Source organism: Sus scrofa, unplaced genomic scaffold, assembly GCF_000003025.6.
Source record: "Sus scrofa isolate TJ Tabasco breed Duroc unplaced genomic scaffold, Sscrofa11.1 Contig2509, whole genome shotgun sequence".
NCBI classification, from domain to species: domain Eukaryota; kingdom Metazoa; phylum Chordata; class Mammalia; order Artiodactyla; family Suidae; genus Sus; species Sus scrofa.
The window spans coordinates 114,754-121,546 of record NW_018085113.1 but is presented as its reverse complement, the minus strand read 5'-3'; the positions used below and the strand labels follow the sequence as shown (position 1 = coordinate 121,546).

Below are 6,793 nucleotides of genomic sequence, written 5' to 3'. Positions count from 1 at the left end.
CTGTGTGTTTTCCCCTTTCAGACAACTTCTGACAAACTCATGCAGAGGGATGAATGGATCTCCTGAATAACACATCGAGTGTTTCTGAGTTCATCCTGCTGGGACTTTCCAGTGCTCAAGACATTCAAATGTTCTTTTTTGCAATCTTCACTCTTGTCTATGTAGCCATCATAGTGGGAAACCTCCTCATTGTGATTTCTGTGATATCTGATAACCATCTTCACTCCCCCATGTATTTCTTTCTGGCAAATTTATCTTTCTTTGATCTATGTCTTTCCTCCACTGCAACTCCCAAAGTGATTTTGGACTTCCTTAGAGAACGTAAGACCATCTCCTGGTGGGGCTGTATGACCCAGATGTTCTTTATGCATTTCTTAGGGGGTGGAGAGATGTCTCTTCTGATAGCTATGGCCATTGACAGGTATGTCGCCATATGCAAACCCTTACACTACAAGACTATCATGAGTCATTAGGTGCTTATTGTGTTTCTACTGCTCTCCTGGGCAGTTGGGTTCATACATACCACAAGCCAGATCGTTTTCACTGTGGGCTTAACTTTCTGTGGTCCCAATACTGTGGACAGCTTTTTCTGTGACCTTCCCCTGGTCGTCGGGCTTGCCTGCACTGATACCTACATCCTAGAGCTCTTGGTGATTGTGAACAGTGGGCTCCTGTCCCTGGTATGCTTTGTTCTCTTGCTCATTTCCTACACTGTCATGCTCATCACCATCTGGCAGCACTCCTCCAGTGCATCTTCCAAGGCTCTGTCCACACTCTCTGCCCACATCACTGTGGTCACACTCTTCTTTGGTCCCGCTATCTTCGTCTATGCCTTCCCGTTTAATAGTTATTCTGTAGATAAGTTTCTTTCAGTGTTTCACTCTATGATCACCCCTCTCCTTAATCCCATTATTTATACTCTGAGAAATCAGGAAATGAAAGCAGCCATCAAGAGAGTGAGCAGGCAGCATATTGGTTCCTGTCTCATCCACTAAACATTGGAGCAAATGATTGTTTTGTGTTCTCTGCTATTGAGGAGGGTTGAGTCTTAAGTTTATTCAAATGATAGAAATCAAGTGTTTAATAATATCAATTTTCTTTCTTAAAATGTGTGGAATTATTAAGATATTTTTGATTTAAAATACTAATGGAAAATGTTCTTATTATAGGTGTAATACATCAGTAGGCTTTCATTAATTATCTCCATTACTTTCTTGTCTTAAAATTCAGGGAAACCTTGATGAATGTTTAAAATGCATGGCCACTAAAAATAAAATAAAATAAGAATATACATAAGCATAATATCCTCTTACAAATATTGTATAATATTCCAGTGAATGAATTTGTAAAAATAACTAGTAAGATGGCACAGTATAGTTTTTACCATAAATTTTCATTTTTGATTATATGTAGTAACTTAATAGGTATTTAAAATATTTCAACTATACGGAGTCTTCAGAGAAGAGTTTGGATTTAAATCAGTATTTGAAGAATATTTTTGCACTGTACGGACTCAATTATCCTTAGGATAATGTTGAAATACTCCTAGAAATGAATATTTCAAACATACATTTGATTATCCAAATAGCTTTTTTTAAGAATCAATAAAACTGTAGCAGTGAAGAGTCAGTCCATAAAGTGCTTATTATATCTTGTTGCAGTAGGCAGTATGTTCTTTTAACTGAATTCTGTCATTTATGAGACATTTAAAAAATATTTACTAGTTAGAAAATACTTCCCAAAGCAACAGAGATAAGTGGTTTATCACACAGCCCTGTTCTCTGCCCTGGAGAGAATTATGAGGAGGCATCTAGGTTAGGTCTGGTGCTGTCAGAAAACCACTTAAGAAGGAGATATTTATATCAAAACATTAAGAAAGTAAAAAAAAAAAAAAAAAAAAAAAAAAAGGAGAGCTTTGAGTGGAAAAAGGCTTCCAGGCAGAAGGGCCAGTGTATACAGACATTGTTAAGTAAGAAAAAACTTCTATATACTCAAGAGAGACCTTTATGAGGAAGGTTGATGAATAAAAAGAAGACCTGTGCTGATACTGTGTAGAAAGGAAGAGGCCAGTGTTCAGGCCTAATGAATCCTGGATAAAGAGCCCTTAAAGGATTTTGACAATGAGTGGAATAGATTCAATATACTTTTAAAGTCGATGTAGGTCTCTTAAGTGTGGAATAAATTGTAACAAAAGTGAAAGCAGTGAGAATAACTGGTAGGCTGTTTGAGAGCATAGGCCGGAATTGACGAAATGATCCCAGCTGGGGGTGTGTGGAAACACCTCAAAGAGACCTTCCAATGACAGAAAAAATTCTATAGGTATGCAAACATCTTGGGAACCATCTCTTTCAATGTCTTTTACTTTACAAAACAATGTATCTAGTATATCAAACCTATATATTTTTTGTTCTTACCCCCTGGTTTTTGTTTTTCCCTAGTTTAGTTTGGCCTTAGAAAGTGTGTTCCTAACATTTCAGCTTTATTCTGAAAAATTCTAAGTCCACCATCCTTACCAACTGGATGGGTAACAGGTGCTCATATTATCTAATTTCATTTTTTTTAGGGCCACATCTGTGGCATATGGAGGTTCCCAGGCTAGGGGTCAAATTGGAGATGCAGCTGCAGGCCTATACCACAGCCCACAGCAATGCCAGATCAGAACTTCATCTGCAACCTACAACCTCATGGATACTAGTCAGGATCTTAACCACCTGAGCCACAACAGGAGCTCCTAATTTCAATTTTTAAAGAATCCTTTCCTCTCTTTCAAACAGTTCCTCAAATGACACACTAATCTGTAGTGTATATCTCCCTAGCCGAAATATTTTTTAAAGGTTTTCTATTTATTTTTTTGTTAATGGCAATTCTAATTGCTAGTGGCTGTCTGGGGAACTTTTTTTTTTGTAATTCTGAGGCTTAGTTAGAAATAAAGAGTGAGAAATTTATTAGCAATGTCTATTATGGGCTTTGGAAATGAATGTGGAACCACATTTATCACATACTTAAAATCTTCATGTCCTTGCAATCTTTTTAAGAGTACTATAATTGAGGAAATATGGATGAGTTACATATAAGAATAAACACAGAAAGTCCTCAGTCAGGTGAAATCATCTGCAGTCATGTATTACTATCCAGTTAGCTTTTATTTTTTTATTTTTTTATTTTTATTTATTTTTTTGTTTGTTTTTTTTCCCCTGCCTTTTCTAGGGCCACTCCTGCGGCATATGGAGGTTCCCAGGTTAGGGGTCTAATTGGAGCTGTAGCCGCTGGCCTACACCAGAGCCACAGCAAAGCCAGATCCGAGCTAGCTCTGCAATCTACACCACAGCTCACAGCAACACCAGATCCTTAACCCACTGAGCAAGGCCAGGGATCGAACCACAACCTCATGGTTCCTAGTTGGATTTGCTAACCACTGAGCCACAACGGGAACTCCCAGTTAGCTTTTAGAATTTACTTGTTTAATTACATTATTTTACCATGAAAGTTTACTCTAATTGCCTCCATGATCTTCCTTTAATACTGTTGAGCCATCATTAAACATAATTGCAAAGGACTACATGAAATTCTAAATTTTTAGAAAGGTTGACTCCTAATATTTACTAATCATTTGTTGATTACCATTAATCATGTATTTATTACCATAGTGAAAGCCTCCCCTGCTTCTTGTTCTAGCTCATGAGTGTGTGTGATTTCTCTCTCTTTTTCCCTTGTAGTAAAAGATTTTTCTCTATATACCTTCCTCTGTGTGGACACTGTTAATTTTAAGTGAATAAATGCATTTATTACCAAATTAAATCCAGATTGATGAAGTCAAATTAATAGTTATAATTTTCTCAAGTCCATCATTTTATGATGGATCCATTTTCTCTAAATGTGCTCACTCTCTATCAACCAAAACACAGGAGCCAGTGCTTTTTCTGGAAAGCACTTACAGAAAGTCCACATGGCTGATACACTTGGTGAACTCACAATCTACTTAAATAATGAGAGAATAAGTCCCTTCCTTGAACTCTAGGGATAACTATCTAGCATGTCTATTTTAATAACTCCCTCTGGGGGTGAATCAACAGTCTAAATTTTATGTATATGTTTCTTGTCCTTTTTTTTTTCTGAACTGCAAATGACTGTTATGCAAATCCACGGATATAAAAAAAAAAAAGAGAAACAATATATCTTCAGAATCTCACTGTGTCTACATATCTTTGAAAAGGCCACTCCTCAGCCAGATCTGGTAGGTTTAAATAGCTGTGCTAATAATAACAGCAATTGTATACTTTAATAAAAGAGGAAACTTTGTACAAGAGCCTGAGAAATGAATGAAAACCTTATTATTCTGATAATAAGGGCAACAGAAAAAGATAATTTGTGTCAGCTATCATCTGGACAGATGTATCTAGTTTTAGTAAGCACCGCAGTCTGTGACTGCTAAATAGAGAGCACTGATATCTCTAATCTGAGGGACCAGTTTTATCATTGGAGCATGTGTTTTTGGAATATAAACTTGAGTTTGTTTAATCCCTATGGGATAAAAAGACAAAAAATGTAGAACTTGGTTAACTAATTTCATCCTTGGCTGTATTTAGCAGCTGTGGCAATTCTGAAATGTGTTCTAATAAAAATCTCATATCAAGCAAATGGAAAACATTGACTTATTTTATTTCAAGTTAATTTACTAATCTATATTTTTACTTTCCTACATTGAATATTTATTTCAACTTAGAAAATGCTTATGGAATGTTAAGTAAAATAATGATTAATTTAAGTGAATATTTAAAAACATTTCCCCCTCAAGTCTACATTTATTTTCTTGAATGAAGTTATATAACCTCTACAATTGCTTAATTATACTGCTGACATATACGTTTTGGTAATTTTGCAAACCAAGAACTATTTCCTATTTTCTAAACCCATCACCTTTTCCTACCTACACTTCAAAACAAATACTTTCCCTGGGATAGATCATGATGATAAATAATGTTTTTTTAAAAAATGTATATTTACATATTTTTAAAAATGTGTATATATATTTGCTTGAGTCACTTTGCTGTATACCAGAAATTGGCATGACATTGTAAATTAACCATAAGAAAAAAGAAAAAGAAAAAATACAAATACCTTAATATTTAAAAATGATAAATATATGAGAATCAAGACCTTTGGGCACTTACAATGTTGGACATTTTCCTATCAAATTTGTAAGTTTATTTTTTAATTAGGAAGATATTTATAATGGTTATTTTGGCAGCAAATCTGCTTTTTCACATGCCAAACATTTTCCATGTTAAGTGAATATTACTCGTGGTTTATCTAATCCATACATGGCTTAAGTAACTCATGTCACAAAAATCATTAAAAAAACTCTTCAAGATCAGTAGAAATTTCACAGTCTTTTTCTTATCAATAGAACCACCAGCTACATATGTCCATATACACTATTTAAGTGAGTTTGTGAAAATATACAGGAAAGACTATTACTGAATACATACACAAAGTATTAAACATCCTATAGCTTTCTTTCTTCAAGCAAGGGCTACAGTTGAAAAGAATACAGTAATATTTCTTCATTTAGTCACCTGAATGGCACAGAAAAAGCTAGGTTCCCCAGTCACAAGCCATTCATCCTATTCGTAGAAGTTCCCAATAGAGAAAACCTAAACCTTGCCTGAACCAGTCTTATTCAATTATTTTTCATTCCTTTTCAATTCAATATTATTTGTACAACATACAGCACTCAAAAATTTATATCTTTCATGTGTATTATTTTTTTTGGCTGCACCCGTGGCATGTGGAAATTCTGGGGGTCAAGAATTAAACCCACACCTCAGCAGTGACCTGAACTGCAGTGACAAGGGATCCTTAACCCACTGTGCCACATGGGAACTCCTCATGTGAGTTTTAGCCTCGCCTCAAGTTAAAAAGAACTGTTTTCTTCTTCTAATTCCAACTTATTTTTATCTGTGTCTGAGTAAAAAAGTAGGTATTTTAAATATATTTCATATTTGATCATATGTACAAACTGTCATAATGAATAATTTCACTTACCATAACAGATTTGAGTCCAACTTCATTTAAATTTACTTGGATATATTTTATAAATATGCTTGTGAATTTAAAAAAACTAAATTAATAAATGTTATTTTTGCTAATAATTTTCCAATTTTAAATATTAAACTATAAACATTACTTGTTCTCTTCACAATTTTCTTCTGTTAGTTTTTGAGACTGAGGACTTCATAATCTTGAAAACAATTTCACAACTAGTATGTAGACTCAATTACTGCTTGAAATATGATACCAATGATGATGAAAATAATTCCTTATAAAGAAGACAATTAGGTAATCTTATCATTTATACTTTATAAAGAAAAAATATTTTCATTTATAGTACATCTTCTTTACCAAATCTTCCATAGTAAAATTTTCCGGTGGTCCATATATTGACCAGAAAATGAGATAATGATAAAGATAAAATTGTGTGACTGCACATACTTACATAGCAACTATGTAGACAATGAAATATACAAACACATTCCATATATGTTACCCTTTGGAGTCTGGTATCAATTTGGAAGGTTGAAGAGTTGAGAGTATATTTCCATAGTAAATGTTTGATTCTTGACTCTTGCTTCGTTTGTTTATTTGTTTTTTAATTCTGAAAGTTGGGCCAAATAAAAATTTCTGAATATTTTGCGAATTATAAATCAAAGAAAAAAGGAAATGCTTGTAGATTTTTAAAAAATATTGATAATGTATAGATTTTCCACTTTCCATCCTGTTATTCAGAACCAGA

The 6,793-nt window shown here is 34.0% G+C and overlaps 1 pseudogene; it reads left to right on the top strand.

Moving 5' to 3' along the window:
- LOC110258610 lies at positions 1 to 995 on the top strand (annotated as a pseudogene).
- Positions 996 to 6,793: the final 5,798 nt, after the last annotated feature.